The sequence below is a fragment of the Sus scrofa genome, chromosome 8 (assembly GCF_054392235.1).
Source record: "Sus scrofa isolate SSC_HxYL_T2T_F1_AM1 chromosome 8, Sscrofa_HxYL_maternal_Yorkshire_Landrace_v2.0, whole genome shotgun sequence".
Lineage (NCBI taxonomy): Eukaryota > Metazoa > Chordata > Mammalia > Artiodactyla > Suidae > Sus > Sus scrofa.
The window spans coordinates 111,287,383-111,302,580 of NC_139390.1; the positions used below are offsets into that span (position 1 = coordinate 111,287,383).

Consider the following 15,198-nt stretch of genomic DNA (forward strand, 5'->3'; position numbering starts at 1 on the left):
TCCAACTAGGAACCATGAGGTTGCGGGTTCGATCCCTGGCCTTGCTCAGTGGGTTAAGGATCTGGCATTGCCGTGAGCTGTGGTGTAGGTCACAGACGCAGCTCTGATCCTGCACTGCTATGGCTCTGGCATAGGCTGGCAGCTACAGCTCCAATTAGACCCCTAGCCTGGGAACCTCCATATGTCGTGGGAGCGGCCCAAGAAATGGCAAAAGACAAAAAATTTAAAAAAAGTTAAAAGAATTTCATAAATCTTGGAAGTGTGGTTGATTTTATCCTGAAATAACTGCCTTAATGGTTATGGACCCAATTTGGAAAATTACATGAAAAAAATGTTATAGTGAAATTGAAGCTATAAACATAAATAATAACCATGTGTTTGACTAAACACTTCCTTATTAATGCTGTCTGAGATTATTTTATAACTGCTGAATCTCAGTGTTAATAGTTAGCCTGGCCAACTAAAATTCGAAAGTCTTATTCTTCTGAACTACTGGCTAGCTGGTATCACCCCATCATCTTATAAAGCTGACTTTTAATTTTTTATTATTTTCTTATTTATTTTTATTAATCTTTATTTTATGTTGGGGTATAGTCAATTTACAATGTGTTAGTTTTAGGTGTAAAGCAAAGTGATTCAGTTACACATGTATAAATATCTGTTCTTTCTCAGATTCTTTTCCCTATAGGTTATTACAAAATATTGAGTAGAGTTCCCTGTGCTATACAATAAGACCTTGTTGATTATCTATTTTAGATATAGTAGTGTGTATATGTTAACCCCAAGCCGCTATAAAATTGATTTTTTAAGTCAAATACTGGTTGACATTTACTGGTACAGCTAGGGCTCCAAGGCAGATGTGTTACATTAGAAGGATAAGTTACAGGGAAAGAATGATTGGCACTTCTAGAAGTCTTTATTTGAACAGCTGTCATAGGAAGAAGGAGTAGACTTGTTATTTCACTGGAGACAGAGTTTGGGTCAGTGAATTGAAGTTACAAGTCAGAAGAGTTCACCTAAATATAAAGAAAATTTTTCTTTGAGTAATGGTGGCCAACAGTGAATTCTTTAGATTTTATCGAGTTTCAAGACAAAAAGTATTTTTTAAAAGGCTCGTTGTTTATCAATTAGTGATATTATGAAAAGAAGTCATCCATCTAGGGGCAAGTTGTATCAAATAAGATGTCTCTTTCAATCCTGAGGTTTTATGATCTCATTAATATTTTCCATAGTTTTCAGTTGTTGCCATTTTGCAGTCAATTTAATTCTGCACCTAGACTAATCCTGTCAATTGACATAACCTGTTAATTCATGTCTGTACCCCAAGGGAAATGTCTCTTTATAAATTAAGTCTATGTTCTCATTGTATATAGATCTATTATAAAGAGAAAAAAAGGTTTCTGGATGGAAATGGGACTTGAAAACAAAATGATTTTTATACATGTCTCATCTCAATTCCTATATTTAATGACCTAAAGCGCTTCTAAATGTTAGTTAACTCTTAGTTCCTACCATGATTGGTGACAAAGCAAGATCTTCATTATGATCGCCCAGACAAATAGTTTTCCTTTGATACAGAAATTTCATGGAAACTGTGGATAAAGAGTGTAGAGTTTTTAATGTTATCATAGGAACATGCCAAGATAATTCCGTGCATGCACAAAGAAAATAAAACAATAAAAGAAAGAACAAAGGACCAGGCCTCAGAGAACATACTGATATTTTTACTTCAGCTACTTGAAAAGTGACTAAATTCAACAGAAAAACAAATAATGAAGGGGAGAAAACAAAGATTAAATTAATCTCAGACATACATCTGGAGTTTATAAGAGAGAAACAGAAAAGGACTATGTGAGTGATTCATAATAATAAATAACCAAGAAATTTCATGCAGGTATAAAGCAGGCAGTTTCCAAGTTATTCATGATAATAGAACCAAAGACAGCAAAAAATGATTTAAAATCCATATAATTCAAAGATAGATTTGTCTCAAAATTCCCTCCTCATACCCTTTACATTTTTCTTAAATCAAAATATTTTATCTTTCCTTTATCCATATTACAGTAAAGATGGTACTCAGTAGTAAAGAGACTAAATAAAGGACAGACAATGCATAGGAAAATCCAGAGCAGATCTCCTGGGTATTTATTGAGGGTCTCATACGTGCAAGAAACCATCAAATAAAAGAAATATAAAATATCTCCCTGCCTATAAGGGATTTAGTATTTTCATTGGAAAAAGCACACACTTGTGAAAAAGCAAATAAATTAACAGTTTATGGTTAAGCACCAAATGCTTGGGCATTGACAGTACATGGCACTGAGAGTTTTAGAAAAGTACTCGTTTTGTTTGGGGAGAGATTCGTGAAAACCACTGGACTGAACTTAACTCTGAAGAATTATTAGGGGGAAAAATGGCTGTATAAAATAAAAAAGAAATATTTGTTGCTTTGTTCCTTTAAATTAGCTTAGAATGACCTATTGGATTAGGTTCCCCATCTCCTCCCACACACACAGCCACCCACAGGCTAAGCATTTTTTTTTTTTTTTTTTTTTTTTTGACTGTGCCTGTGGCATGTGGAAGTTCCCTGGCCAGGGATTGAGCTCACACCACAGCAGCGACCAGAGCCACTGCAGTGATGCCAAATCCTTAACCTACTGTGTCACCAGGGAACTCCAAACTAAGCTTTTAAACAATGTTGCTTTTCTATGAAATGCTTAGAAGCAGTCAAAATCTTCTAAAGCCCTAGCCCCAAAAGCATTCTTTTTTTTTTTTTTTTTTTGGAGTATAGCAGATTCCCTTTTCTATCCTATCAATTAGCGGAAACTGGCAATACTTAAAAACACCATATTTCCCATAAATACACACATTCACAAAATTAAACAAGTCATTTCTAAGCATTTGTGCTCATGAAGATTAAGTGATTTTGAATGCTACGAAAATGGAAATCCCCAGTGCCAAACTCCTCTTTTAGATATGAGCAGAGGCATGTTCTGCAAGGTCAAGAGCAAATTAAAGGATAAAAGGAAAAATAAAGTTCCAGCACAGAAAAGGACAAGCCAAACTGAGTGATGGCATCTGCATTCTCCACTGCTTCCTGTGCTACAGACCATCCTATCATAAGGCGGTAGGAGTTCAAAGGAAGCATTTGGATCTACAAAGTTAGGGTTTCTCTCTGCAACTTTTAGAGCAAAAACGATGAGAAACAGCAACATATGTTGCTACAAAGACAGAATCTAAGATGAAAAGCAGCAACACTGGAATCAGAGAACTTTCAGCACTTTTGCTAGATTAATCATTTGGGGGTCATTACAGAGCACAGACTCTGGAAACAAAAAACCAAAAAAACAAGGCGGGGTGGGGAAGAACAGGGAATCACGTTCAGGTTATCTGTCTTAAACAAATAGGAAAGACCTGGAGCACACTGTGGGTGATCAGTAAGTGCCTTTGTGCAACTGTGAATCATCTCATTTGTAATTATTTTATTTTACAGATAGTTTTAGTAGGTGGATATCAACTTCTAGAAAGAGTCAGAGATACACCCAGGCTGTGCTCTCTGGAAATCACACAGATATAAGTATAATCACAGTGCCCCAGGAACACTAATAATTGGAAGCTTGTTAGCTCCTCCTCCACGCTCAGGGACAAGCTCACTCACATCCTTCTGCGGCAGCCTTCCTGAGGATGGGTGTGCTCACAATCCATCCACGTCTGCCCCTGTCAACCACTCTTTCCCTATGTCTCCATGACTGCCTCTCTGTTAAGAGCATTGAGGTTCCTGTGTACAAAGCTGGAGAGCTGTAAGACCTTCAAGAGGTAAAACTGCAATGTCTCCAGTCCTTGCCATTCCCTCCTACGTATGAGAAGGAAGGGCCAGAGCCCACTTCTCCACAGCAGTGTCATACATTACCACCTGGATGCTGGCACAGCAAATGCCCTGAGTTTCACAAAAAACAATTCCTGCTGCTGTCAACCTACTCTCCCTCTGTTGGAGTGAAAGGTTGTCCCCAGACAAGGCTGAGGAAAAGACTTCTCCCTTTCTCCCAGGCTTTCCCCCTCCCACACACCCAAACGTGTCACCTACTTTATGTTATGATCCCCATGGGCTTATTTTTAGCTTGAGCTTACACAGGACCAACTCCATTGCCTCCATAAAATCAAAGGAAGGGCCGTTACATGGAATAGATGGTCACATGTATGTAAGTTTCCATTCTCTGGATGTTTAAACACAAAGAGCTTTGTCTTTAATATTCTGCTTCTCTCAGGGAAAATTTACAATCACAAATACTTTTTGTTGATGCCTAAAGGCTGTTTAAGAATGAATACACAGGAGTTATGCACTTGTATCTCAGCAAGGAGTGATTCCTCCTGGGGCCATGTGCCAGGCCAGGCTGCCGGGCCTGCCTACAGGCCCCTCTGCATCACTGAGAACTGAACAGTAAACCAGAGGTGGCCATTCTTCCACACTTCATATTATGTATGTATGATCTCTTTTATTATGTATGATTAAAAATAATTTATCTTTTTCTAAGAACCATACAAGTTAGGAGCTTTTAACTATATTATAACATTATATAAACTGTATTAGAAAATAAATACAGGTTTTGCATTGCTTTTGTAAACTAAACCCCCTTCCAAAAACTAAATAAGAATTCTAAGACTTAAATGTCAATGATGGGGAGTTCCCGTCGTGGTGCAGTGGTTAACGAATTCGACTAGGAACCATGAGGTTGCAGGTTCCATCCCTGGCCTTGCTCAGTGGGTTAACCATCCGGCGTTGCCTTGAGCTGTGGTGTAGGTTGCAGACGCGGCTCGGATCCCGCATTGCTGTGGCTCTGGCGTAGGCCGGTGGCTACAGCTCCGATTCGACCCCTAGCCTGGGAACCTCCATGTGCCGCGGGAGCGGCCCAAGAAATAGCAAAAAAAAAAAAAAAAAAAAAGACAAAATAAATAAATAAATAAAAGTTTCATTAAAAAAATTTTTTTTTTCAATGATGTATTTCCTAAAAGGAATGCTTTCTCTTGAAACTGACCCTATAACTTTAGGAAAATAATACTACAATAATATTTATAACAATACTTTTGTATATGTTCTTTATCATGCATACAACCTACTTTCACATATATTTCAAAAGAGAGATAGCAAGTTTAATTACTTCAAGATAGGTTTTAAAAAATCTGACTTATCCAACTCTACTATCTTGATAATTCCATGGAAAGCTGCAAGGCCTATGATTCCCTATGCATTATACCCTATGATTTATTTTAAGACATTGACCATCTTTAGGCAAAATTTTTGTCCTGAAACAATCTTGAAATTTAATAAAATTAAATATATGAGAAGATTTTTCCTCTCAAAAATTATTCTTTCAGGACATTTTAAAAAGTTACAAATCACTATCAATACATTTAAATGTTTAGGAATGAAAGTATATTACCTAAATGATGTGACCTTGAGATTCCCTTATTTTATCAGCCCAAAAGAATTATACTTACTAGTATAATGAGTAACATGTACATAAGAAAATTTATCTTTATATATAATAGTTGTCCTCAAATTAACTCAGATAACCTTCATTTTCACCAAAAAAATATAGCATACTCTCAGTAATTCTACTTTTAGGCATTAATTCCATAGGAATGATCACATAAGTGCACAAACATATTTTATATATACAAAAGTATTCATCTCAGCACTATTTGTAATGGTGGAGAATTATAATTAACTTACATGTTCAATAAGGAGTAGGTTATATAAATTACAGTCAATCCATACTCCCTAATACTATGCAGTCACTAAAAAGATATAAAAAAGGATTCATTGACACAGAAAGATGTTCATATTGTATGTTTAATAAGAAAGCATATTTAGTACCATTCCTTTTACATGGAATTGAATGTAAGCATAACTGTAAGTTGGTGTTTGTGCAAGAGAGAGGGGACTGAGAAGTTGTTCACCAAGATGTTAATAGAGTGTTATTTCTGGATGATATGATTTTTACTTTATTTTTATCCTTTTCTGTAATATTTGGGTTTTTTTTTTACAATGACAATGTGTCACTTTTTTTATAATCCAAAAATAAAAGACATTTTCAGTTATAGTTATTTTAATTTTTTAAGCCAATTCTAATGGAAAAATAAAAATCATTTAAAAATATAGACTGTAATACATTTGTGGGGTAGAATCATGATTTGATTCAAAATACCACACTTTGAGATGTGGATCTAAACTAATCAAGTCCAAGTTTACCAAGGACTGTCTCTTTTTTCTTTTTGATACATTTTACCCAAATGAGAGGGGTTTAAAGAATAGATGAAGAATAGCAAACACATTTCCTCTTCTCCATCAAATTAGGATATGTCATAGATGGGAACAGTCAAGTCAGAATGAGTGGTTTTACTCTATGAGATAATCTCTATCCACTGTCTCTCTGGGTGTTTCTTGAAGGGCAAGGAAAACAAAACTTAAAGGCTGCGAATCATATCGGATGGAGTTTAAGTAAAGAAGTTAGATACATCAATTGTATTTAAATCCATGAATCCTTAATAATATTGTTAAAACATGTTGATTATATTTGTATATGCTAGGGAACTATTAGAAAAATAATAGGGAAAGAGAAAGAATAAAGCAGTTGCCAAAAAAAAAAAAAGAATCATTAGAAAATGCTGAATTTCAGTAGTAATTCACTGCAGTACAATTTTCAGCATCAAAAAAAGTAAAATCTGGCAAAATTGATCCCACTTTGAGAGTTGTTTTTTTTTAACTCATTTCTTTCTTTATAACATATAAATCCAGCAAGTGATGATTTGGAGAAATTAGAATAAAAGTTTCATAAAAATGTGGTCTAATGAATCGCCCTTTCCAGAAAATACTGCTTTATTTTTCCAACTTAACAGAGAAAATACAACCATTCATGGGTGTTTTCTTTCATCTATCATCTTCTTGATTTAACATAGACTCTAGCTAAAAGGAAACTCAAAATTATGTATTCTAAATCTTTCCTTTTACAAATAGAGAAATTGAGAGCCAGATACTTTTAATAATATAGTTAAGGGCACAGAGTAAAATCAAGTTAGACCCATGCCTAGAATTTAGGTCTCCTGATTCCCAGTTCAATCAGTGGCCTTTTCGCTGAACTTCTTGAATTGGCATCTGCTTACTACATAATATCAAATAAAAATAGGTGCACACACATATAATGCATATATATCACTCCTCTGATTACCCTTTAAACAGTTTGCTCATTTAAAAAAGCATCAGATAAAGCTTTAGCAAAATTGGACTTTTCAGTATTTGCCATTCTCACGTTAAGAAGAAAACATGTACATTCACTCATTCGTTCATTTGTTCGACAACCTTTCAATAAGTATATAGCTCACTTAAGTACCTAGTTACACATATATTTATGTCATTCACCTTGAAGGGCACTATTTAGGCTCCTTCTTTCAAAAAGCAAGGTGACAACATAAGTGTGGCAAAATGCAAAATTTTAAGCTAGAAATGCCAATGAAAAACAAGCTCTTTTTCATAACATTAGTTCTATCAAAACAATAATATTTAAGTACAAAATAGGAAGGCATACTGTGGTCTGAAGTCACCCTTTGCCGCCTTAGCTCCAGGATACTAGGGCCTGAGTAAGAGCTCTGGTTTGATACTAATGTGAGTACTTCTTAAGGAAAGATGCTCACGTTTCATGGTGTGCTGCCCCTTGAAATCCCCATCCCCTTCTCCCTGCCCTTCACTGTCTTCTTCAATCTTGCAGTAGAATCATCCTCTGGTGCCCAAATGCCTTTGATACAGATTCTAAACCTCAACTCATTTATCCTTATCACTCAAAACATTTATCTTTAATGCTTCTGATAAAACAACGAGTACTTGTTTTTGACTGAAAGTAATTTTATCCTTTATTAAATGAAAAAGGAGAATCTTTGTTAATCAATCAGGTAAAAAATAATAGTCTTGCTTGCATACATACTATGTTCCTTGGAGAAATAAACATTCCTTTGCGGAAAAGCTCATGGGCAAAATCACAGAGATCTGGGAGAAGAATAAACGTGTCATGTTCAGGAGAAAATTATAACAGCCTCCCAGGAAGAAGCAAGCTGCTTAGACCAGAGGCAGTGATAAGAGGTAAAGGGCATTAAGAACCTTGAAAAGGAGTTTCTAAGAGTGAAGGGCTGGATTGTAGAAATACACATCTGGAAAATGACTCTCCATACTAGTTCATCTAAGCTCTGAATTGAAAAATTCAGCATGTTATTACCTTTACATGAAAATCAATTAAGATAGACATGCAAAACTCTCTATTGAGTATGTACTCTCTCTCTCATACACACACACTATCGTTCTCTTTTCTTCTGCAGATAAGGTGTCTCAATTTGCTCAGGAACCTACAGGGGAAAAGAGGCATAAAAAGAACTAGATAATGAAAGAATGAGAAGTTAGAGAATGGGGACAGTGAAGACAGAGAAGAAGGAATTTTTCTTTGTAAATAAGAAAAAGAAGCAGAGGGTAAGAATAGTTGAAGGTAATAAAGAACAGAATAGAATAAATATCATAATGGGATCCTTAATTGAATTTGTGTCTACTCTCAGCCCGATGCCTGCAGCTGCAGGAAACCTTTGGTAACTCACTCAACATGAAGCTATATGGTCACTTTGGCACGGAGGAAGCAGATAGCAATAAGCTTCCTCTCCCAGACTGCACTCTGCCTCTGGATGAAATTGCTCTGATCAACATTTCCCCATCTGGCAGGCAGGCGGCCAAAAGATTGGAGACCTGAAAATGGATCACTGCGTTTCGACTCCCTGAAGCAGCCAATACATGTAATCTAATATTTCCACAATTCAATCTAATATCAGTCATGCTGAGCACTGCCCAACGGAAAATGTTATTTTTTCATGAAAGAAATAAAAATAAAGGTGACTGCTTTGGAGACTCTGACTGGCGCAGCCTAAGACTTTCACAAATTGTTTTTCATTTCAGCTCGATCTTGACTGATGAAAATGACTGCCCACTGTTTGAAAAGCTAAAAACACCAAGAATTTAACTATTACCATTTACTTAGAAAAAGCAGCCTTATATAGTAATAATTTCTAATTTAGAAGAAGAGTGCACTCAAGAGTGTGGGGGTGGAGGTGGGGGAGGGACTGAAATGCTCATTAGCCTTTCCCAAAGGCCCTGGCACAGAGTTTTCCTGACTATTGGAGATTAGTGTTCTATATTTACTTACCAGAGGACGATTTATTTTTCTTTTATATTTTCAAAGCACTTGAAATGATTCCTTTTCTTTGTGATGATTTCCATATGCTGTTTCCAATGAAAGGGCTATGGCTTACCCAGTGAGCATAAGGCCACATTCTGAAATCATTACATGCCATCTCACAGGGAGAGGCCCTGAGAATTACAGAAGCTTCCCCTCCTATGATACAGAGATCTGGATCTCAGAAGGCATTTCATGGAAGATAGCAGATAACCTTCAATGTAATAAAGGTTGGTTAAATAAAATTAGAATAACCACAAAAGTAGTAATTTTTAAAACTCCTTGAATGTTTCCTCTGTGTTAAGGAATTTGCATGTGCAATTTCAAACCCTGAAAACAATCTTTAGAGATATATGCTAACACTGTCCCCATTTTATAAATGAGAAAACTGAGGCACAGAGGCTAACATGATTGAAAGAATCAGTTGACTTGCTCTAAACAGAGCTCAGCATAATTACAGGCAACTAATTCTTCATAGCTTGAGGCATTTTCCTTTTAAAATTCTGTACTATTTTTAAGAGGGACAGTCATTTTATTTGGCCTTGTAAAGTATACAACTTAAGAATTTACAGCCTAAAACTGATTAAACTGCATAACAAAGACATCCTGATTAGTAATTGACACTGAATATTTTGTGAAATGTTGAATTTATCAAAAATGAAAAATTAAATCAGCTATAATGGAAAAAAATAAAAATCATAAAAAAATAAATTAAAAAAAAGAAAAAAAAAAAAGAAAGAAGAATTGCCCTGGGTAAAGGAATCATCACAAATAATTTATTTGGCTTCTGTGCTCTTAACTTTCATTTACTATCTGGAGTACAAGGTGTTGGATTACTGCTTTTCTTAATTTCTGAAGAAAATAAGTTTGTGTAGAAGACACTTACTTTCCTCCTCCAATAAGAATAATAATAATAATGACAGATTCCTTTACTGCGTGATTACTATGTGTCAAGTATTATATTAACCTTTTAAAAGTATAACAAAATATACTATTAACTGATTCCTTGGATCTCAGATTCTACACCTATAAAACTGGTGATATTTTTTATCTATAAAAACAACGTCATTACATAATATTCCATTTTACAGATGAGGAAACTGAGGCTCAGAGAAATGTGTTTACAGCTACACAGTGAGTGCTAGCCAGCATTAAAATGCTTTTATTGAAATGCTTTTTTTCCCCAATGGGTAAGTTTCTAAACAATATCTAAATAAGATCATCTTTTTTTTTTTTTTGTCTTTTGTCTTTTCAGGGCCTCACCTACCGCATATGGAGGTTCCCAGGCTAGGGGTCCAATCGGAGCTACAGCTGCCAGCCTATGCCACAGCCACAGCAACGCCAGATCCAAGCTGCGTCTGTGACCTACACTGCAGCTCACTGCAACACCAGATCCTTAACCCACTGAGTGAGGCCAAGGATTGAACCCACAACCTCATGGGTCCTAGTCAGATTTGTTTCCACTGCACCACGACGGAAACTCCAGATATCTCTTTTCTGAAGGAGAAATGAATTGACACACTAGAAAATATACTAAAATTCTTCTTTGCTTTAGGCTTAACATCAAAATTAAAATAAACAGGATCTATGTATCAAATTCTCTTTGATACTCCTTAAATTCTTCTTCTCTCACTGGGAGAATCAATTTCAGAGGAAGAGGAAAGGATGATATAATTTTTAACCAAACATATATGTAAGAGGTAGTGGTAATTATTCATTTAAATTAAGTATTCTAAAGACTGGTCAGTAGGTTGCTACGTTACAAAAAGCTGAAATGAATGAAGAAGAAACAGGAAGATGACAGCTCAGAGTTGTTCTCTAGGACCAGCATGTTAATCATTTAATGATAAGAAAATAACCACATGGTCAGGGTTCCCAGTATACTGAGAGAGTTTTTCATCTTTATCACTGTGGAAAACTGGACTTATAGCAATTTCTCAAGGAAATATGTGCCAGCTACACCGGCGTCTTTATGGTTCCTTGAATGTGCCAAGCACGCTTCTGTCCCAGGGCTCTTGTTCTTGTAGTGCCCTGTGCCAGGAAGGCTTCTCCACATATCTGCCAAGCCAGCTGGAACTCCCATGGACATTTCTTTTCAACCAAAAAATGAGAAGGAAATAAGCACTAATTAATGTTTCATCTAATTTATGGACTGACACCAGTAACCTAGTCCAGCCTGGTCTAGACAGTTGAGAACTTTATATAGTACTTGGAGTGACCCCACTGAACAGGGGCTTCCCAGTGGCAGGGGATGGGCGGGGGGGCGGGGAGCCTCCTCACATGTTATTCCCTTTCAGCACGTTGCAGGATTATATATTATGTTTTACAGGCTTGATTAAATAGATTTCCATGTTATCTAGTTTTAACCCCCACAAAATGACACAAGTTTTAAAACATTCCTGAAATGAAACTATTGATTAAAGATAACACTTGCCTTTCAGGTACAAGAGAAAAAGAGCTCACCCTCTTCTATATTCCTTCTGAAACTCTTCATCAACCATGTAGCTAGATTAAACACTATCATTGTTTAATCATATGTGACAAGTAGGTAAAATACTCATAATTACCAAGACCACTATTTGGAATATGGATTTACATCTACTGTTGTTAGAGAGGGACTTTGCCTTTTTGTGATTTATGATATTAGCTAGTGTTAGTGTGAAGTAGTTTGATCTAAGAAGAGTTAATAATCAAACCTCTAGTACATGAAAAACTTCCACATTTGTTTTTTTAACAATGGTTGAGGCCAGGCAATACTCAATTTAAAACATTACAGAATTTAATGATAATGTTTAGAAAGGTCCTCATGGATGCACTGTTTAAACTTTTTTTTTTTTTTTTTTTGCGTTTTAGGGCCACACAAGCAGAATATGGAAGTTCCCAGGCCAGGGGTTGAATCGGGTCTGCAGGTGGCAGCCTACTCCATAGCCGCAGCAACATGGGATCCGACTCACCTCTGCAAACTTCACCACAGCTGACAGCAATACTGGGTCCTTAACCCACTGAGCAAGGCCAGAGATTGAACCCACATTCTCATGGATAGGATTCATTACTACTGTGCCACAACGGGGACTTCCCATGGATGCATTTTAAAATGGTTAAAGTAATATAATATGACTGTAAACCAAGATGTATTTTTTAACAGCAAATATTTGAAGATGTAAAAAAAAAAAAGGAACCCGGAAATTGTAAGAAATAATATTACAACAAATTACATGTTGGAGGATTTTTATTCTAAAGTTAGATAAAAGAATATATGTTTCTGGTATGTCCCAGCCTATGGTATTTTCTAGATTCTATTTCTATACTGAAATAAAGACTCCTTTGGTGAGCTAACAAGAAAAAATAATAGAGATAAGTTCTCAAAGTAAATGAATCCTTTAATCCAAAAAAGTCAATGTTTTATGGTAAAAATATAAATAAAACCACTGATGAAGTAGTTGATTTAACAGGGATTAACAACAACAAAAAAAAGATTCTAGGATAAGGTTATAAAACGCCTCACATAAAATTCACTCAGTGCATTATCTGTAGGTGAGTTCGTAAAGTGAAAAAAATTGAAGATAGTGCAAAAGTGCTGCAAGATGTCATCAATATGGTTAATTTTATAAAAATGCACATTCGATATATACTGGAATCTATAAAACATGTTGCAATGATAGAGGGAGTGTAGGGGGTTGTTCAGAAAATATGCTTTGGCATCCAACTGGCCCTGTCCTGGACTTGCCTTAACGTGCTGTATGACCTTAACTAAGAAGAAAAAAAAAATGATAGTTAAGACTGTTGTGAACAAAATAATTCATAAAGCTCTTAACTGTGCAGAAGATTTCTGTTTAATGTTATGGTTATTTTATGACTATGATGGAGAGACTTTGAAGTATTTTAAGCAGTAGTATAACAGGTGATTTAGGAAAATCTCTCTGGCAGCTCTCTGTAGCATGAACCCAAGGAATGTGAAACCTGAAGCAGGGAGACAGTTAAAAGGCTGAGGTGGTTATCTAAGAGACAACTAGTGAGGGCCTGAGTTGAAGGAGCAAGAAATGAGTGAGCTACTGAGGAGGTAAAGTCAGTATCCAGTTTCCACCTCAATGCGTTGGCTTTATACCCCTTTAATATATCTTATACTACATGGTAAAATTCACAAACATGTTTCTACTGCTAGAAAAATTTAGCTTCCAAAAAAGTAGCATGTCACATTTTTAAGAAGACATGAGAAATCTGATAAGAAAAAAAAATTAATCTATCCTTCATAAGACAGACTAGTGAAAATTTCTAGTCTGTTTCTATTTCATTTCCTAAGTTATTCTAGAAATAAAAGTTTCAAATACAATGATTTGATGCTAATTTAAATCAGTGAAAATATATTTCATGTCAGAATAGAAAAAATTGGTTTGGTTTCCAGGACCACAAAAATCTTTCCACCATAGTCTGTTTAGGTCCTTCTTTCCCTCTTAACTAGTTGTTCAAACTATACTAAACCCAAAAGTGTTGGGTATAGAACCTTAGAAGACAAACAATGAAGCCAAAGTGGGTGAACCTTATTTCTGGCCCTACCTATCTGTGTGACCCAAGGGAGTCACGTCACCACTTTCAACCTCTGTATTGGAAATCTTAAATAAAGGTAACCTCACAGGGTTCTCTTATTTAAACGGTGATTACAGAAGTGCCTGGCACCACATAAATATGAATACGAGTTTCTTAAAATTGTCTCCAGAAGGTACTGTTAAAGGCAATAAGATGTTTTTAGGAAAATGATGCTTAGATCATTATTATATATTTCTTCTGGAAAAAAATAATCTGTGTCCAAAAATGGTGAAATTCAAGCCAGGTAAGTTTTAATAAAGGAAGGAGTATCGCCTAGGGTAGGATCAGATAGAACATAAACCCGTAGTTCTGTTCAGGAAAACTCATCCACTGCGTTTTTTTTTTTTATCAGTGCAATGCCCATACCACTTCCAAATAAAAATGAAAAAGCTAGTCTTGGGTGAGTAGGATTGTAAAAACCAAAAACCAATGGATAGGAAAACTATTTGTTGAATAATCAAGTGACACTCTTTCATGTATAATGTTTCAAATAGTAAATCCACCACATTTTTTAGTACTTTATCTGAAACACACTAGATTTATATGCTAGTTAAGAAAAACTACACCCAGACCATCATGATACCAAACTATCTACTATCGCTAATGATCCACCACATGTCAATGGATCTCACAAAGACTTTCAAGATACAGTTTATTGAGAATCTGGCCATCTCTGTTTCTTAAAAATAAGTAAAGAATGGTAAATATTTCAGACAAATAAAGTGCCTAAAGTAATTCAATATTATAAATATGTTTTCACTGAGGTGGTCAAACAATGAAATATCCCCCAGAGAATAAATGCTATTCTTGTTTTTCAGATGAGCTTTTAACTTCACGAAGTTGTTTTACTCTTTCATATTGTTTAATGAAGCTGATGCAGGAATTTTCCATTTACAAAAACCTCATGGCATTTGGTTTTATCACAAATCTGTTAGAACAGACACAGTAAACATTGTGGAGTCCATATATTTTTCAGGTTTATTTACAAGTAAACCAGTTCCCTTTCCAATCTTGTCTCTCATGGAACATTAGCTTAGAGCTGTGTTTCCTGTAATCTTTGTCCTCTGGTCCATTATAAGAAGAAATCATTACAAACGTTTTTAAGGATCAAGTCTTAGAGTGGTGACATTCTACTTGATACAATTCTGTATTGAGATCATTGCAAATCATTACTAAATGACAGCCTGTTCTCTTGTCCAGGCTGACGCAGAGACTGCATGATGTCCTGATAGAGGGAAATAATTATATTTGACTTTAGTCTGTTTTGTATAATTTTTTTGCAAATTTTTTTCAGAATTAGTTTCTTCATCTATAAACTGAGAGTAATAAAACTTTGTCTACCCCACTAGTA

At 35.5% G+C, this 15,198-nt stretch overlaps 2 protein-coding genes across 15 annotated transcripts in view; one reads left to right on the forward strand and one right to left on the reverse strand.

The window, feature by feature from the left end:
* Positions 1–15,198, forward strand: part of SEC24D (SEC24 homolog D, COPII coat complex component) — a 445,620-nt gene that overhangs the window by 263,427 nt on the left and 166,995 nt on the right. Inside the window, exons 4-5 of one of the 5 annotated variants that reach the window (XM_084973066.1) lie at positions 9,389–9,493; positions 10,355–10,453. The exons of the other annotated variants lie outside the window; for them this stretch is intronic. The gene's annotated coding sequence lies outside the window, so the exon portion shown is untranslated. The remainder of the gene's footprint in view (positions 1–9,388; positions 9,494–10,354; positions 10,454–15,198) is intronic. 5 annotated transcript variants of the gene reach the window in all.
* Positions 1–15,198, reverse strand: part of SYNPO2 (synaptopodin 2) — a 166,538-nt gene that overhangs the window by 145,772 nt on the left and 5,568 nt on the right. The gene's annotated exons all lie outside the window — the stretch shown is intronic.